The sequence below is a fragment of the Aethina tumida genome, chromosome 3 (genome assembly GCF_024364675.1).
Source record: "Aethina tumida isolate Nest 87 chromosome 3, icAetTumi1.1, whole genome shotgun sequence".
NCBI classification, from domain to species: domain Eukaryota; kingdom Metazoa; phylum Arthropoda; class Insecta; order Coleoptera; family Nitidulidae; genus Aethina; species Aethina tumida.
Window position 1 is genome coordinate 5,205,166 of NC_065437.1, and position 21,820 is coordinate 5,226,985.

Sequence of the window (21,820 nt, forward strand, 5' to 3'; positions counted from 1 at the left end):
TAATTAACTATTATTACATTAATAATTATTAACATTATCAATTTTTTAAAATATTTTATAACTTTTAAATTATTATTTTACTAAAAATTATCAATATTTTTCAATTTTTTTTTTTAATTTGAACATTTTGAAAATATTTGAAAATAATTTATAAGAACTTTATTTAATAAAAATGCTTTTTATTCATTAATTAAATTGAAACTTCGCTTCTAAATTTTTTTAAATATTTTGTAACTTAAATAAATATTTGATAATAATTGATGAATGAATGAATAACTTAATTTAACTGATAATTCTTTTTATCAGTTAATTAAATTGAAAATTAGTATTCAAATTATATATATTATTTTATTATTATTTAATTATAGTTAATTGTATTAAATATTAATAATTATTAACATCTTCAAATTTTTTGAAATATTTTATACATAAAGTAAAAATTTGAAAATAATAGAAAGTAATTATTTTACTATTTTGAATATAATTATTATTATTATTATAATTATTGTATTAAAAATTATCAACATTTTTCAATTTTTTAAAACATTTGTACATTTTGTAAATATTTTATAATAACTTTATTTAATAAAAAATACTTTTATCAATAAATTAAATTGAAAATTCGCTTTAAAATTTAAATTATGTGATTTTATTGTTAATTATAACTAACTATAGTTAATATTAATAATTATTAACATTTTTAAATTATTAATAATATTTTGTAACTTAATAAATATTTGAAAATACTTTATAATAACATAATTTAATAAAAAATGGTTTTAAACAATTAATTAAACCGAAAATTCTTCTCCAAATTATACTGATATTTTTATTAAATTACAGTTAATTGTAATTAATATTACTAATTATTAACATTTTTTTTTAATATTTTATATCTAAAGTAAATATTTGAAAATAATATAAAATAACTATTTTGCATATTATTATTATTATTATATAATTATTAAAAACATCAACATTTTTCAATTTTTTAAACGTTTGTACATTTTGTAAATATCTGAAAATAATTTATATTATTTTTATTTAATAAAAAATGCTTTTTATCAATATATTAAATTAAAAATTTAAATTATATTGATATTATTATTATTATTATTATAGTTATTTGAAATTAATATTAATAATATTTTTCAATTTTTTTAAAAATATCTTACACCTTAATAAACATTTGAAAATAATTTATAGTAACTTTTTTGTGTTTGATCAATAAATGTATATTTAATAAATAATATAATACATACATCAGTCTATTTTATGTAGAATCATGTCTTAATTAGCATCTATTGTTTTTTTATAAAATCAATATTATATAAGAAAAAACTATTAAATTGACAATTATTGTTAATAATTATTGACAACATTAATTATTTTCTTTATTATATGTAATTCTGTTTAAACCAATTATTAATTAATTAAAATAATCTAAGAAATATGTATTAAACTTAACTAATTTTCAAATTTTTTCGACACTAAATTTTTGGTAAATAAATGTATTTTATATAAGTATATATTAACAAGAACTTATTTTCAAGAATAGTTTATACATTATATTATTTTGTATATTTTTAAAATTAAATTATGGTAGATTTAATTATAGTAGAGAGGTACTAAAATATACAGTTTTTACCTGTACGAGCTTTCCTGTATATTATAGTACCCTGATTGATTGACTGATTGATTATTTTCTAATTCTAATTGCGTGTATTGAAGAATTAACATTAGCAATGTGTTGCAAACGTTATTGATTAGAATAGAATAATTCACTAATCTCCCTAATAATTATAATTAAGATAAAAATCTATAACCACACCATTATGTAAATATATATAAAATGTATAATTTATTATACTGTCCAACACATTACATTGTTCAATAAAAAAAACATATTACTAATTCCGTACAGGCCGTACAAATTTGTAACAGGTTTAGAACTTACATGTTTATGTGAAACACACAGGTGTTTATAAATATTTGATATATTTATAATCGTATGGGGGTATCAGAATCTATTGAGGAACTTTTTTCAGCACAGACACTCGCAATAAACTCCTATATTGTATTGCATGTGGGCCCGCAAATATTTTTAAAACGAATTAGCAGAAACAGGCAGGCCGTGTGCGAATTTTAATTATGACCAGTGCCACGTTCCTTTAATATCAATAAAATTATTTATAGGAAACCATAAACAGTTAATCGTTTGTTTTTTACATCTTTGACTGGTTTAATTATGAAGGTATTTAATTAAAAGCCCTCAGTTCTGACGGAAAACAATTTTATTAATGATGAAAATTTCTAGTTAACAATTTTAATTGGAGGTGCTTTATTTTCATTATTTCAATAAGAGACATATATTCTATACCAGGTCATAACTATTACTAACAGTGCCTGTTTAAAGAAAACTAAGTTTTCCAATGTTTTGCAGGGAATGCTTTATTTTAAACTGTTAAGTTACTTTAGTTATTAAACACAATACATATAATATATTATTAACAGGTGTTGTAATAACCTATTTTAGTTAGACCTACTTTTTTATTGAATATCATAAAACAAGCTATTAATAGTAACTATTTTAAAGAAAGTTTAGTTTTCATTTTTGAGCAGGATGTGTTTTGTTTATGTGTTAATAGTTTCAAAATTTACTTCAGTTATTAAACTACAAGACTTATATTTTTAATGGATACGAAAGTCATAATTACTACTGATGATGCCTATTTAAAGAAAACTAAGTTCTTCTTTTGTAGGAGGTGCTTTAATTTTACAATGTTAAAACTTCTTTTAGTAACTAAACAAAATACCTATTAGCTATATTAGATATGTTAAAACTAGGCCTATATTTGTATTGAACATCAAAAAATTAAAAGATTTTATATTATATTTTTACTGAATATTTGAAAATTGGGCACTATTATTAATGAAGCCTATTTTAATGAAGCTTTTCGGTATTTAGCAATAGGTAATATATTCTTCCATATTCATTGTTGGATATTAGAAAATTAGCCACAACTATTAATGGAGCCTATTTTAAAGAAACTTTTCAGTATTTAACTATAGGTATTTTATTCTTCCACTTGTAAAACTTATTTTTGTAATTAAACTAAAAACTTATGTTTTTATTAGATATCAGAAAATAGTCTGTAATGGTGCCTATATTAAATAAAATAGGGGGTGATTTACTAATATTGTGTTTAAACTTACTTATTAGTTATTAAACACAATACCTACATTTTTATTAAATATGAGAAAATGAAAAGATTTTAAACAATATTTCTGTTGGATATTAGAAAATTAGCCACAACTATTAATGGAGCCTATTTTAAAGAAACTTTTCAGTATTTAACTATAGTTATTTTATTTTTCCACTTGTAAAACATATTTCAGTAATTAAACTAAAAACTTATGTTTTTATTGGATATCAGAAAATAGGCTACAATGGTACCTATTTTAAATAAAATAGGGGGATTTACTAATACAGTGTTAAAACTTACTTATTAGTTATTAAACATAACACCTACATTTTTATTAAATATGAGAAAATGAAAAGATTTTTAACAATATTTTTGTTGGATATTAGAAAATTAGCCACAACTATTAATGGAGCCTATTTTAAAGAAACTTTTCAGTATTTAACTATATGTATTTTATTCTTCCACTTGTAAAACATATTTTTGTAATTAAACTAAAAACTTATGTTTTTATTGGATATCAGAAAATAGTCTGCAATGGTGCCTATTTTAAATAAAAATAGGGGAAGATTTACTAATACAGTGTTAAAACTTACTTATTAGTTATTAAAGACAAAACATATATTTTTATTGAATATAAGAAAATCAAAAGATTTTATATTATATTTTATTAGGTAATAAAAAATTAGTTACAACTATTAATGGAGCCTATTTAAAAAAAAACTGTTCAGTATTTAGCAAGAAGCAGTTTTGTGACAAAACTAAAAACTTATATTTTTATTAAATATAAGAAAATAAGCTATAATATATTTTAATGAAAAAAGTTTTAACAAAATCCAATATTTTGAACATTTTCTTTCATTTTTACCTTATATAACATTAAAATTTGGCACACGACGTACATAAAAAGCTATTTAATCCTATTTTGAATACGAGACACATTAACATTCAAAAGGTAAAGTTGTTTTGGGTTTATTTTATCCGAATACATATGTATGTTGTATGTGCCCACGATTTGCAACCCACACGAATTAGAAAATTAATTTATTCGACAAATTCTTAAAAAACCCACTTATATTGATTTCGTAAATAAACAATTTTAAGAGATAAATCAAAAAATTTGAGCCATTTCATCATACTGCAAAAATTTGTACTTTATTTTAAGTCTCTGTAAACCTCCATTACAACATAGTTGAGTCATAAATTATTATGACCGAACTCTAGTTTATTTAAGTCATATATCTTAACTATGTGAGTTATCTTATACCAGTTCAGAATACCAGTTAACAAGTTAGCCATGTTCGGTTGCCCAGATCAATCATTTAGCAATGGATGTATTTGCGGAAATTCGTCTTCCCGACCGGCGGAACGGCACACCCGCATATTTCACACTGACAGAAGCCAAATTTAAACGGATCCAAATTTAATGTCTTAAACCTCAATGTTTTAGTCGGGGGGCGGCATAAAGGGTAATTAGCCGGCGTTATCGCGACAAAACATACCCTATCGCTTAGTGTACATCATGCATCACGACCGTCTTCTTCAACTTTATGCCGTTGTCCTTTGACGCTTATGAGCTTTCCTCTTTGTCCCTCCCGGTGTGGCCGGAAGCGGTTTATGTGGCTGTTTTGTCGCACTTTACGACTGAGGGGCAAAATGAGAGATTTCCAGCCTTAAGGGCCGCTGATTTCTTGATGATTATTCACCTGTTGTCGCCACTTAAAGGATAAACTTAGTAATGCGATAATATCTAATTGTTTGTTAATCCGAGTCTTCAGCAAAATTAAATTAGTTCCATCATTCAAATACGTTCGGTGCCGGCGTGTTAATAAAAAAGGCAGTTGGAGCAATTACAGGGCAATTGTACGAGCTCGTTCGAAAGAGAATGGGGGTCTGGAAAGCGCTGTGGTTGTCGTATTGAATGGAAGCATCCGTCTATCAGAAAGACTAGTCAAACAGGTGGCCAATAACCATAACGGTTATTATAACGCGACCGTTTCTACACAAATGAGTTGAAATTACGACCCACTGTGCGCTGGTAAACACTCTGTTACATTCCAATTCCCTTTACTTTACTTGTTGGCTGCCTGTTTCTGCATGGCAATAGGCAGGAATGATTGTCCTGCAGCAGGCAGTTATTTAAGAAATTATGCGCCATGAGTTTATTAGGCATCCAACTATTGTTACACATGTCCGATCGTTTATTATCTTTTATCCCGCACATAAAGCACGGCTATCAGGCATAATTTGACATAATCACGTCCTTTTACCCCTTAAACACGGCCATACGTTCCGGACATCTCCTCAGTCCGAAACTTTATGACGCGGTTCTTTGACGCTTATGACGTTCTCCGTCCTGCTCCCACCCGTCGACGGGACCAGGCAGTCGTCGCGAACGATCAAGTTTATGTGACAGGTCTTGTACCTCACGCCCCGAACACTTTACGAGGGGCCAACTACGTTATTACCGCTGCGACGCGGTTTTACGAGATCTAGATGGCGCACTGATTTCTTGATAGTTCTACACCTGTTTTCTGACATGATAATTATCTTGAGCCATGCATCTGTCTTGGCCCATTTCCCAACCCTAACAGTTAACTAACTGCTCAACGCTGAAAAACTTAATCCTCGTTAAAATAAGCACCATTAGTATTTTTGGCTTATTTCGAGATTGTAGGGATAAAGAACATCCCCTCATAATTGAGTACTTTTTACTTAATAAATAAAATAAGTATACAATACCTATTTCTAATATTGAAAAGTTTCTTTAAAATAGGCTACATTAATAGTTGTGGCTAATTTTCTAATATCTATCAGAAATATTGTTTCATTTTCTCATATTTAATAAAAATGTAGGTCTTGTGTTTAATAACTAATAAGTAAGTTTTAAGATTATATTAGTAAATCACCTTCTATTTTATTTAAAATAGGCACCAGTGCAGACTATTTTCTGACATCCAATAAAAACATAAGTTTTTAGTTTAATTACAAAAATGGGTTTTACAAGTGGAAGAATAAAATACCTATAGCTAAATACAGAAAAGTTTCTTTAAAATAGGCTCCATTAATAGTTGTGGCTAATTTTTTAATATCTAACAGAAATATTGTTTAAAATCTTTTCATTTTCTCATATTTAATAAAAATGTAGGTCTTAATAACTAATAAGTAAGTTTTAACACTATATTAGTAAATCACCCCCTATTTTATTTTAAATAGGCACCATTCCAGACTATTTTCTGACATCCAATAAAAACATAAGTTTTTAATTTAATTACAAAAATATGTTTTACAAGTGGAAGAATAAAATACCTATAGTTAAATACTGAAAAGTTTCTTTAAAATAGGCTCCATTAATAGTTGTGGCTAATTTTTTAATATCCAACAGAAATATTGTTTAAAATCTTTTCATTTTCTCATATTTAATAAAAATGTAGGTCTTAATAACTAATAAGTAAGTTTTAACACTATATTAGTAAATCACCCCCTATTTTATTTAAAATAGGCACCATTCCAGACTATTTTCTGACATCCAATAAAAACATAAGTTTTTAATTTAATTACAAAAATATGTTTTACAAGTGGAAGAATAAAATACCTATAGTTAAATACTGAAAAGTTTCTTTAAAATAGGCTCCATTAATAGTTGTGGCTAATTTTTTAATATCCAACAAAAATATTGTTTAAAATCTTTTCATTTTCTCATATTTAATAAAAGGTCTTGTGTTTAATAATTAATAAGTAAGTTTTAACACTATAATAATAAACCACCTCCTATTTTATTTAAAATAGTCACCATTGCAGACTATTTTCTGATATCCAATAAAAACATAAGTTTTTAGTTTAATTACAAAAATATGTTTTACAAGTGAAAGAATAAAATACCTATAGTTAAATACTGAAGAATTTCTTCAAAATAGTCTCCATTAATAGTGGTTAATGTTCAAAGAAAATAATTTCAACAAACATCGACCAATAAACCTGAACAACTATAGAAGGTCACGAAAGCCTTAACCTTTACAAAAAATGTTATTGTTTAAATATTTACAATAAAGAATAGGCAACGGTACTTTCAAAACATCAAAATGAAGCTTAACTATTTAACTACAAATTATATTTATATTTTTTAAATATAAAATAATTATTAAATTATATATTCTTTAAAATATAAGTAGAAGGGAAAATGTATAAAATTTAGTTTATTATTAGTTTAAAATTATTAAAACTAATTATTTTTTACAATAATTAAATTATATATCTGAAAAAAGTAAATTAATAATTATAGTTTTAAAATTACTTATTTCTCCTGTCAATTTATAGGTATCCTTAACAATAAATATTATTTTACGATGTGATTTACAACTATGACATAATGCATCTATCACGAGTTGAATAATAATGGGGCGATTGAATAATATTACATTATCGACCTGCCAAATTCTAAAAAAAGTTATTGTGTAAATATTTATAAATAATTAAAAATAAGCAAACTATATATTAAACTACAAATAAAACTTATTAAATTATTTAAGTATAAAATAATTATTATAAATTTATGTATTCTGTCAAGTAAAATGGGAGAAAAAAATATAAAATTTGGTTTATTATTAATTTAAAGTAATTAATATCAGATAATAAACATTCGCAATAATTAAATCAGTTACAATTATTATAATAATTATAGTTCTATTGAATAATATTATTTATTTTCTAAACATCTTAAACAATAAATAATAATAATAATTAAATAAATTATATACATATAATAATATGATCTGTATAAATCTTGAGAGAGACATCACGTACGACGGAGGCAGACGGTGTAAACTGAAGACTTTTACTGTCTCTATCGTGCATGATGTCTCTCTCAAGAGTCAGACGGATTAAACGTTTTTCTATGGAGATTCTAAATTAGTTTATTACGGGATTATCAAAACTAAGAATTATTTACAATAAAGAACTTAATAATAATTATAATACTTATTCGATTTGTCAAATTATAATTGATTGACATATTGAATTGCATTAAAAATTTAAATATTATACTGGAATAGGTATGTTAAACATCAAAAAACTTTTTGTGATTGACAATTATAAAATTTTACATCCATTATAATTTGATTAATTTGATTGAATTAAATTACGTCAACAATCTGAAAGTTAATTTTTTCAACACGTGTAAAACATGAAAAACGATCGATAGTTACATAATTATATACTCATCAATGATTATCTCTTAAATTGAATGATAAGTGCTACTAACATTTTCCATTTACTAAATAAGTTTTGGGTAATTAATGGAATGAAAGTAAATTTTAAGAATTGTACAAAAAATGATAAAAATATTATTTTGACAAATACTAATTGGTGTTGATTAGAGGTATTTATTTTAATTACTTGATACAAAATGTACCTTAATAAAATTCATAAAAATAGCATTCACAAAATACCACAAAAGATAAAACAGACAAAAGCAAAGGAAATATTTATTTTAAATAAATAAAGTCAATCAATGCACGATTTGCAAGTACATAAAATTTTAAATATTTGTTACTATCAGTCTGATTCTTTAGATCGACTTTCTGAGACACTGATTTATAGACGCAAAATAACCCAGAAAAACAAATTTATGATCGCATACACATTCATATCGGCACTATTAATTAACAGATTCCTTCTTCTATTAGATTTTAATTACTTCACTTAAAGTTCCTTAATTGTTTCACGCTCTATATTTTATTTGATACAGATTGAAAGGCACCGATAAATCAATGTTATGACAAATACAATCGATACATATTCATGACCATTTTTTAACGTTGACATCGGTTATGCTTCCTTAAGTTTGGTATCGCGTTTTGTTATCTGTATTAGAAGTTAATTAACATGCCGCGTCCGTTTCAGCGTTATTAAGGAAGCTCGTTTAAATTTTAATATCCAAAATCCTCTATTGATCATTTTCTTAACGAGGAAGCTAATTTACCTTAATCGTAATTTCTGATCGTCTCACCAACAACCACAGTCACAACAGTACATAATTTTTAAACGATGACTAACACGGTGAGTCTGAACGTCGCATCGATTTGCATGAATTTGTACGACGACATAAGTTGCCCCGAAAAAAGTTCGAGGTCGGTATTCTCGGAACGACCAAAAAGCCTCATCATCCTTAAGGTGCCGCAATCGTAAAACGTAACGGTCCACATTGAGTTTTTTAAGGGTCAACCTGCCCCTGTTGCAACGGTACCACCCGACCGGCCGTGGCGAATAGGCACGACCTTCGCAAAATTGTTTTATGGACGCGTTTTGCGGTCTCTCGATTTTACGGCGCAAACAAATCGTAAAAAGTCTGCAACTCCATTGTGCGAATCGGTTTTACAAGGGTGGATCTGCCCGGAATGTAGGGCACATGTGCTCGAAATCTGGTACGGCAGTAAGTTAGTGGTGCGAATGGGAAAAACGGTGCATTTTTTATGGACTGTTATAAAATTATTTCTGTGAAATATGCAACTGTAAAAAGTGCAAATAATGCTCGACTGAATGTTGAAACAGGAAAATGTAAAAATTAAATATGTAGATATTATTTGTCACAACCGTGATTTTTTTTTTTAACATAAAATTTATTGCTTTGAAAGTCAGCCTAAAAATTAGCAGTAAAAGTAAAAATCTCAAGGTAAAACTAACAAAACATCGGTACTTTTTATGGACGTACCTTTGCAATTTGTTATGGTGTTATTTTTTAAGCACTTTATAAAGATTTATTATCTCGACGTTGTTCAATAAGGTAGGTATTTTTATTGCTGTTTAGGGACCCAAAAAAAATGAATGAATGAATTGAAAATTAGTTATAGTAAAGTTTTCAAACAGGAAAGATGAAAAAGTGTGTGCATAGATTATTTAGTTTTATCAAAATTGATGTTTGTGGATTTTAACAAATTTATGTGAGTATGTTTTCCAAACCACTTTTTATTTTACGTTTTTGTTTTTGTGAGAAAATATAGTATAAAATTTAAAGAGGAGTTTTCAAACAAATTTACAAAGATAAAAAACTCAGTTTTTATAATGCTGAATTTAAATAAAATAATACATTTTTTAAATTTACAAAGGGTAATTTAAATAATAAACATAGGTTTTCACTTATGCGTTTGAATTAAATTGTTGTGTTTGTATATTTTAATATTAAATTTATTTAAGTATATTTTTTTAGTATTCTTTAATTTATTTCCTAGTTTTTTATGATATGAATATTCAAAATATAAAGAGACGTCTAAAAGTTTAAAAATTTTGTCTTAGTTTGAATAAAATTGATGTATGTACATTTTAATTTAATAGTAAATTTCTTAAAGCGTACTTTTCTATTCTTTTTTTAATTTATTTTCTAATTTTTTATAAATAAAAAGTTGTGTCCTTATAATAATCAGTTTGAACAAAATTGATGTTGATTTTAAATTAATACTAAATTTATTTAAGTATACTTTTCTAATATTTTTTAATTTATTTTCTAGTTTTGTAAAAAGTGAGTATTCAAAATATTAAGAGACGTTTAAAATTTTAAACGGAAGATATAAAAATGGGTCTTCATAGTACTTAGTTTTAATAAAATTGATGTTTGTACATTTTAATTTATTACTAAATTGATTTAAATATATTTTTCTAATTTTTTTGATTTATTTTTAGCTTTTTAAGGAATGAAAATTTAAAATGGAAAAAGAAGTTTAAACAGAAGATGAATAAAAAATTGTGTCTTTATAATGATTAGTTTGACTAAAATTGATGTTTGTACATTTTAATTTAATATTAAATTTCTTTAAGCATACTTTTCTAAATTTTTTTAAATCTATTCTTTAGTTTTTTAAGGAATAAATGTTCAAATATAATGAAAGTTGATAAATTTAATAAGAAAATAAAAAGTTGTGTACTTATAATTATTGGTTTGAACAAAATTAATCCTTTTCTAATATTCTTTAATTTATTTTCTAGTTTTTTAGGAAGTGGGTATTCAAAATATAATGAGACGTTTAATAGTTTATACAGAAAATATAAAAATGGTTCTTTATAGTGCTTAGTTTGAATATAATTAATATTTGTACATTTAAATTTAATACTAAATTGACTTAAATACATTTTTCTAACATTTTTGATTTATTTTTTAAGTTTTTAAGAAAGGAAAGTTTAAAATGGAAAGAGAAGTTTAAAAGTTTAAACAGAAAATGAAAAATTGTCTCTTTATAATGATTAGTTTGACTAAAATTGATGTTTGTACATTTTAATTTGATACTAAATTTATTTAAGTATCTTTACTAATTTTTTTTAAATTTATTTATTTAGTTTTTTAAAGAAAATATAATGAGAGTTGATAAATTTAATAAGAAAATAAAACATTGTGTCCTTATAATGATTAGTTTGAACAAAATTGATGTTTGTACATTTTAAATTAATATTATATTTATTTAAGTATTTCTAATATTCTTTAATTTATTATCTAGTTTTTTTAAGAATATAAAGAGACATTTAAATGTTTAAACAGAAGATGAAAAATTGTGTCTTTATAATGATTAGTTTGTCAAAATTGATGTTTGTACATTTTAATTTAATACTAAATTTAAGTATACCTTTTAATTTATTTTTATTAATGAATTAGAATTTAAAATATAAAGAAAAGTTGATAAAAAATTTAAGTTTATAAAATCTAATTTAGTACTAATTTACTTACATTGTTTATCATGAACAAACTTAATGTTAATACATTTTTTTTAATTTACTTGATACACTTGTTTTGTATTAATTTAAAAGCTATGTAAAGATTTTTTTAAATTAGTAAATATGTTTTCAATCGAGTTTATAAACGAGTTAGTGCAATTGAAAATTACACAGGTTAAATTGAGATGTACGGTAATTTAATTAATTCAACAGTCTGATAAGTTCGTTTTAATTGTATTTAATTATTCCACCCTATGAACATAATCACTAAATACATTAATATTTATAACATTTTAATTTCAGATATAGTTTGTATAAAATTATTTAAAAGTTTTTACTAAAATTTAAACAATAAACAATATTATTAGTTAACACACGTAATGGGAAAAACCACAATAAATATTATTTCAATTAAATTCCTAATTAATTTCGATGCTAAATATTTAATTACATCTGAACAGATAACATCTCACTGCTGACCTTTCAATTAACAGACTGTCAACCACAACAAATAAATTCAGGGAAAATAAAATAAAATGGTCACGTAATTAAAGAATATACATTCTCACTCTTTAATATTTGATAAATATTTATGAAGATAATAACAGCCAAATTACCATAACTTAGCATATTTTAAGTTACAATTTAAGTTGATACCGATACAAACTTCTCATCCCTTTGGGCGAATGTTTTTTTTTTTTTCTGCAACAAGACGAAGTTAAATACAGGTTGGGTCCCGATAATTTCAATGCGTTTGCGAAGCAAGAAAATGAAGCCATTGACGGCGGAGACATGAACGGGTCTTCGGACCCGCTTAATTTATTGCCTATATTATAATTATGGCGAAAAAAACGGACAATACGGTCTTACTACGATGCAGATGCTGGTTAACAATCTTGTTCTGGATCTGGTACTAACATTACTTAGTTTCGATTAATCGTACTTCTAAAATAGATATTTTAGACGAGACACAACATCGGAGATTTATAAATTCACTGATAAGCATGTTATTTTATAAAAATCACTTAAATTTAGACAATTTTACAATCTTATCTAATGTTTTTTATTAAATGTTAATTAATTTAAATTTATGATCCTCGAATTGTGATTTATGCAACATTTAATTCTAAAAAGTTTTATTTAAATTAAAATGAACAATATATTTTAATTGTCGAAGAAAGTCAAATCTACGTGTTAATTGGTGTGTTAATGGGACTAATTTTCTCTCAAGGCTTAATTTATTTATAATAATTATCTAATTACAAAATTGCAAGTGATAAAAACCTTTAATCATAAAAACATAAACGTTTCGATTAAAAGTCATTGGCAAATATTTAATTCGACTTAAATACTCTTTAAAGCTTGGTTGTTAATTTATGAATAATTTTAGGATTATAACACCATAAAAGAAATAAAGTAAATTAATAAAAAACATGTAGATGCCGTAATTGACGGTGCAGATCAAAGTACCACTAGTTTATTTATCTATTAACGTAAACCGTATAAATAATATGATTCACAAATGACTCCTGCAAATTTTTTCGAAGCACTCATATTAAACTGTCAAATTAAAAGCTCATAAAAGTAATCCGTACAAATTTCTTACAACTTAATAGTTAATTTATCACCAGTAATATTATGAAGCAATAAAAAGGTCGTAAAAGTCATTTTTACGACCCGCTGAACGTTTCGTTACAAAAAAAAAAACAAACACATCGTTTTATGCCTTAATTAGGTACCTACGTAAATACTACATGAATATACTCGTAAGAATTCGTGCAATGCTTAATATTTATCAGGCTATTAATAATGAATTTATGTAATTTGTTGATAAGTTTCATAACCCGCGTATAATTTTATTCCAGTTTGAATTCTGTGTTGTTTTAATATATAATTTGATGGTTTAAATAAAGTAATTTGCCTTTTAAATAAAAACATACTTATATTTAAAATTTAAAACAAACGTCAGAAGTACAAAATAATGTCTCCAATTTATAAATATTTAATTAGGTAATTTATAAATTTTTCTTTCTGGACTTACTAATAATTTACCTTAAACATTTAATTTAAAATAATTATATAAAATTATAATTATTTATTTATTTATGTCTATTAAAATTGATAAAATTGATAGAAATTTCAGGAATTCAAACAATAGAAATTTTATATTATATTTTAAGCAAAATAAATCTAATTTATTAAAAAGTGATTGTTTCTAATTTTAATATATTTGAAATGAATTGTATTTGAGTTATTTAAAATATATTACAATTTCTTTTTCAATTTTTAAACAATTTTAATTTAATTTTGGTTTAAAGTAAATGATATGTTAGTTATGCTAACAATTGTACAATAATTATATTATTGTAAAAAAATGTAAAATTTGTCAAAAAATGTTCCTTGAGTTTTGCATAATTTTTACTAATGAGCCGTAAATATTTCTCACTAATTATTCAAAATTGGTAAAATATATTGAATCTTTCTTAATTCACATTTTATAATGAATGTTTTAATTATTAATAGGATAAAACCATTCTTTAAAGAAAAAATAAGCATAAACAATTATATTGATATTTTGCCACTAATTAATTAATTAATTAATATTTTTCACATTTATTTTCCTTTAAGAACATCAAATATTTTACAACAATTAGCCGGATTTTACAAAATATATTTTTGATTAATATTGATTTTTCAAAAAAATTATATTTTTGAAAAAAAAATTATTTTAATTTAATTAATTTATATTATTAATTTATATAAAGTATGTATAAAATTAATTATTTAAGCAAACTGATAATATTAAAAATTATATTATATTATATTTTTAAAATAAGAAATGCTTGACCAATATAGCAAAAATCTTATATGACAAAATTATTATATATTTTATATTGTTCAACAAATAAAATGATTATTATTTAATATAATAATATATTAATATATTTTATTAAAATAAATAATATTTTGCCAACTAATTCAAAAATTTTTGAATTCATTAATTTTTTTTAATTGTAAATTTGTTCAATTCATTAAAAATAATGTATTAAAAATAATTTTTATAAAATGTGAAAATGTTTAAAAAAATATTCATCAAAATTATTGTATATTTTTTTATTTTACAAATATAATGTATTATTATTAATCTTATTTTAAAAATTAATAATACTTATTTTAAATTGTTAAATTCGTTCAAAAATTTATATTAAGTTTTGTATTTTATATTTTGTTAGTAATCAAATGTAATAATATTTTTAACATTTAAGTTCTTTTTTGTCTGAAAATTTTTGTTCAAATATTTTTCAACAATTAGTTGAATTTTTTAAAATATATTTTTAATTAATATTTTAAATAAATATTTCGTAAAAATGATATATTTTAAAATTTTTTGTAGAAAATTTTATTTAATTAATTTAAATTATAAGCATATAAATAAACTTAATTATTCAAGGAGAGAGAAAAAATCATATACTACATAAATCCAAATTTTATTAAATTATTTTTAAAATATAGTAATTATGTATATAAATTTACTTATATAAATAACAGTAATAAAATGAAAAAATTTTCAATAAAATTCTTACATTTTATATTTCTCCACAAATACAATGTATTATTATTATTATTATTAATATTATTTTAAAAACTAATATTTTGTTCAATTCATTCAAAAATGTATATTAACAATATCTGTTATATATTATATTTTTTCTCTAATTAAATGTATAATATTTTTAACATCTATTTTTCTTTAAAAACTAAATATTTTTATTCAAATTTTGTTAAATATATATTATATTAATCTGTTAAATAGAATATATTTTCTATTTTCTTAAAAGAATTTAATTTAATTAAATTAAATAATAGATAAACTTAATTATTCAAGAAGATTGAAAAATATTATACAATAATAAATAGAAAGTCATACCACATATAAATACTTACGTTATTATTATTGGTTTATATAACAATAAAATATAAATTATTGTCAATATTTATTAAAAAAATAATATTGTATTAAACTCTTTCAAATATTTTTTACTAATTAATTGGTATTTCATTATTTTTTTATTTATTTTAAGAATTTTTATATTTTTTTATTTTCATTAATTTTACTCTAAATTTTTTCATTTTTTATGTAAACCTTTTTTAAAATTTTTATGTAGAATTTTATAAAAATATCATTTATTCAAAACACTATAAATTTTGATTTTAGAGAAAATATTATAGTTATAAATATAATAAATTATTATTTATTTTAAATTACATAAAACATTTATTTTTAAATAATATAAGTTATTTTCTAAAATTGAATATAATTTTAATTATAATTCTTGTATTATTGTAATTCTGATAATTAGTATATTCTTTGTGAATGTTAATTTTCAATTTATTTTAAGAATAAATCTATATCTAATTGTTTAATATTATAATTCTGACATAACATATTTATATTACCAATTTTAAAATTGTCTCAAACTAAGTTTAATATATGACAATACAATTTAAAAAATAAATTCACAATAGTATGCATTAAATTGTTTAAAAAATCTAGTATTTTTTTCAAATTAGCTGTTATATTTAATCTACTTCTGCTTGTTTTAATCTATAACATAAACTATTTGGTGTATGTTTGTTTTTATTTGCTCAATAGGTAAGCACCGCATAAAAATATAAAAGCCCAATATTTTTGCAACCCTTTAATCTGTCCCACTCAACAAATACGACCGGTACGGCCGCAAAACATTGCGAAAACAAACGCGTCGGCCATAGGCCATAAATTCTTAGCGGCCCGCCAGTCACATCAATCGACTCAAAAACCGTAATAACACGCCGCCGCTAAAACCGAAGAGTTAATTCGGACGGTTTATTAAAACAAAATCGCCTCGGCCACAATTACCCGCAAAAACCGTTTCCATCGCACTCACCGGGGCCCATAAAAACCGAACGAAATCCACGTGTTTTCGCCGTCACGTTCCACGTTACGGCAACGGGGGCCGAGGCGATTGAGGTTAGGCGCCGGAGCGCGCCAACGATTGCTCCGGTGCATTCTAACGTCGGTTAAGTGGGTTGTTTGTCGGAAAAATTGCCCGAAAATCGGCCGAGCTTTGAGGTGGATGTAGGCTTTAATTTTTTAGCTTTCACCGTTTCCGTTTTGACGTCCGGTTTTGGAGTTATTTCGGTGACAAGTCAGCCGTCCTAGTCCTAGCCTTGTCATTCATTGTTTCGTCTTCAAAAACAATCAAGCTTAAAAGCTGGGTGAGTTGGGTCATAATAATAAAGATAAAATGCGTTTTTATTGTGATGATTTATTATTGGAGAATCAGGGGGGGAGGTGGATGGAAATAGAGTGTTTCCCGGCACTTGCAAATGGGAAGTAATAAAGTGGCACTGACCTTTCAGTTCCGTAGCGAATCCGGAGGCCTATGAGCTCCCGGAAGCCGACCGGAAGTCGAAGTCCATAGGTCACTACTGAAGGAAGTCGGAGAGTGGTAAATCGAGGTGTCGACCCGTACGATAGATACGGCGGAACTTTATTTTGCAATATAACAGTGAAGTGGTATTTTGGTCAGAATTGTGTGTTATTAGTGCGGTGTCAGTAGTTTGTGTGATGGTGTAGGAGCAAAAGTACATATGATTTCATATGTTACGCGGAACCAACTTGTCCGGAGGTTTACGTGAGTTAAGTGTTGAGGATATTTTACGGCCGGTGTGTGCCCGGCGCTCCGCCCGTGGAACGTACGGGGCGAGGGGGCGCAGCGACATCACTTTATGGGCGGACCGACACATCTGTCGTCTCTTTCTCATTAATCGGCGGTTCATTGGTCCGAGCGAGAGGTCTGTCGCCAGGGACGAAGATAATGGTTGCCGCTCCCCGCTAACCATGCTTTATGCGCGTCTCTCTCGTTCGCACACGATTTATGACCGGCACTTTCTCCCTCAGACACGCGTATCTTTAGCGCCGCTGACGTAACCGGGGTCACGTGGTGCGGGGCGACGTCCAATGCGATGTTTGGGCGCCAACTTGAATGCACTCGCTCCGTTGCGAGGAGTCCGTGACACGTTGGACGGTGAGGCGCTTACTCAACGTTACTCCGCTGACTTATAATAACTGTAGCAATTACTATTTTTCAATATTCTTGTTATAATTGTTATCATTCTGAAGGGTGACTATTCATTTTTAACCACCTCTCTTTTCTACACATATTAGGAAATTGTGAACTGTAAAATATTATCATTAATATGTTATTAGATATTCCATTAAAAAGGATTTAAAATATAATAAGTTTAATTAAATTTATTTATGTTTTTCTAATTTAAATTCAGCATAAATAAAATAAATAATAAAATTATAATAGCTTATTATACTAATTAGTTCTAATTACTTTTATGTATTAGTAATATTAAAATCACACGATTTGTAAAAAATAATCTTAATTTATGAAGTTCACATCATTCACATTATGATAAAATTCAAATCTTCAGTTATATTTTAAGTAAAAAAAATTAATATTTTATTTATATGCGTGTCCGTGGATATGAATTGTAAATTAAAACATATAAAACAGGCAAATAGTAATAAAAATTTAAGTGTTATAAAATATAATTTGTAATAGATTCATTAAATGTTCAAAAAGTCTTCTACTTCTAGTAAATATAGAAAAATTATTATTTATAAAATGAAAGATTTCGTTTAAAAATTTTAATTTATAATGAAATAATTTAAAAATTAAATTAAAACGACAATAAATTCTTTATGTGTGTAATAATTATTAATTATAATTTTAAATTAAATTAAAGATTTAAATTAAACAATTTTAAAAATATAAAAGAATTAATTCTATAAAAATATCTTCAAAATATACAAAAAAAAAAAAAAATGTGAAAGAACATAATAAATTACCACATAAATAATGTGATATATAAAAATAATGTAAAAATTTGAAGAGTTTTAAATAGAAAAAATGTAAAAATATATAAAATAATATGTAAAGTAATTTAATTTGTACACTATTTTAATTGTAAGAATATTCAAAAGGAGGGTTCTAAAAATTACAGATAATTGATTAATAATTATTATAATTAATCAATTTTTGTTATTTTTCTTAATGGTTAAAAAAAAAATATATATTAATGTTTATAAAGTAAAATATTTCCTTTAAAAATTTCAATTTATTAATATATTTTTTTATTATATTAATCTAATAAATATTGTATATTTACTATTCAAAATTTATACTAAATATTACAATTAAACAACAGTTAAAAAAATAAAAGAAAAAATTCTATAAAAATATATCTGAAATATATAAAAAAATAAGAAATATATAAAATCTATTAAAAATATGCATAAATAAAATCAATATTTATAAAATGAAATATTTCACTTAAAAATTTCAATTTATTAATATATTCTTTTATAATAATCTAATAAATATTATATGTGTAAAATAATTATTAATTATTATATAAATTACTATTCAAAATTTAAACTAAATATTATAATTAAACAACTGTTAAAAAATAAAAGAATAAATTCTATAAAAATATATTTAAAATATAAAAAAAATAAGAAATATATAAAATCTACTAAAAATATGCATAAACAAAATTAATATTTATAAAATGAAATATTTCATTTAAAAATTTCAATTTAATTAATATATTTATTTATAATAATCTAATAAATATTATATGTGTAAAATTATTAATTATTACATAAATTACTATTCAAAATTTATATTAAATATTACAATTAAATAACTGTTAAAAAATAAAAAAATAAGTTCTATAAAAATATATCTAAAATATAAAAAAAATAAGAAATATATAAAATCTATTAAAAATTTGCATAAATCAAATTAATATTTATAAAATGAAATATTTCATTTAAAAATTTCAATTAATTAATATATTCTTTTATAATAATCTAATAATTATTATATGTGTAAAATAATTATTAATTATTATATAAATTACTGTTCAAAATTTATATTAAATATTACAATTAAACAACTGTTAAAAAATAAAAGAATAAATACTATAAAAATATAAAAAAATATAAGAAATATATAAAAAACTATTAAAAATATGCATAAACAAAATTAATATTTATAAAATTAAATATTTCATTTAAAAATTTCAATTTATTATTATATTTTTTTTATAACAAATTAATAAATATTATATGTGTAAAATAATTATTAATTATTATATAACTTACTATTCAAAATTTATATTAAATATTACAATTAAACAACTTTTAAAAAATAAAAGAATAAATTCTATAAAAATATACCTAAAAATAAAAAATATATATAAAAAACTATGAAAAAAATATGCATATACAAAATATACCAAAAAATTATGTAAAATTATAAAAAAATTTAAGGATAAAATGAAAAAAATATATGAAAAGTTTAAAAAGGTACTGAAATTAAATTTGGACAAAATGTAAAATATTTTAATTATAGGAATATGTAAAAGGTGGGGTTCTGAAAAATCCAATTGTTTGTTGTTAAAAAAATGATTATAATTTTTTATTATTTTAGATAATTAGATAACTTGTCAAAGTAGGTATAAAATAACAAATTATTCCTAAATTACAAAAAATTAATTAGTAGTAATTAAAATTATAATAATAATAATAATACAGATAACAAATAATGATAATGTCATTTTTTTATTAACAAACATTTTTATCAAATTTTCTTAATGGTTAACAAACCAAAAGTATAAAATAAGGAAACAAAAGGATATAATTAACCTTGTTAAAAAAGTTTTTTTGAATCATTTTTTAAAATATACAAAAAATACAACAGATGAAAATTATGCTAATTATAAATATCATTATAATTAACAAGTTAGGTTAAGTATAAGTATAAGAATTACACAAAATATAATATTTATGAATGGTGCAAAAAATATGAAAGATAAATACCATCAATAAAAATGATTAAAAAATATATAAAATATATAAAAATGATTTAAACTATAAGAATTTCCTAAAGTACAAAATTTTTAAAATATAGGAAAAATATAAATGGTGAGAAATTATGTTTATCATAATTATTAATAAAAGTAATAAAAAATTTAGGAAAAAATCATTTGTAAGTGTAAATATATATATAAAAATATTTGAACATAAACATTACACAAAGAATAAAATTATCATAAATATCCTAATAATATTAAAAATTCTGAGCACAAGAAGAACAAAAATAATTTATAACAACAAAAATACAGACTATAAATATAAACGTACGAAAATCAAAACGATAAATATCAAAATAGTGATAATTATCAATAATATTAACTTCTGGTAAAAATATAGAAAAAATATTTAAATAACAACATAATAAAATATCTAAAGAATAAAAGTAGTAAAATGTAGAAAATATAAAAAATGTGGATGTAGTAATTATAACAAATAACAGGAATAACATGATATAAATATAAGAAATACAAAAAGTATGTGTTGTAAAAACTTTTAATTTAAATCATTACAACTAGGAAGACTAGGAAACGTGTAAATGAACAACTTGTTACATCATTTACACGTTTCCTTATTCTTAACGAGTTTAATTAAAATAAAAATATATAATGTCAATGAAATGTTCAGAAAATTAATCTTTGCCTGAAAAAGAATATTAATTAATCAATTAATAAAAATTTTTTTCTGAAGAAATTTTAAAAATTTTAAATTTGATTGCATACTTGAAAAAGGGCTAATACGTTTTAAATAAAGTGTAACTGAATTAAACCACATTCAAAAATAGAGCCCCGTTGTCCGTGTAGTCAGACGGCCAAAAAGGGCAAACTCCATTTGTTCCCATTGTTTAAAATGACTGACACCGAAATTTGCGTAAAGCGCTGCGTCGCCATAAATTTCCACACGACATATTCTTGTCCCCTCATAA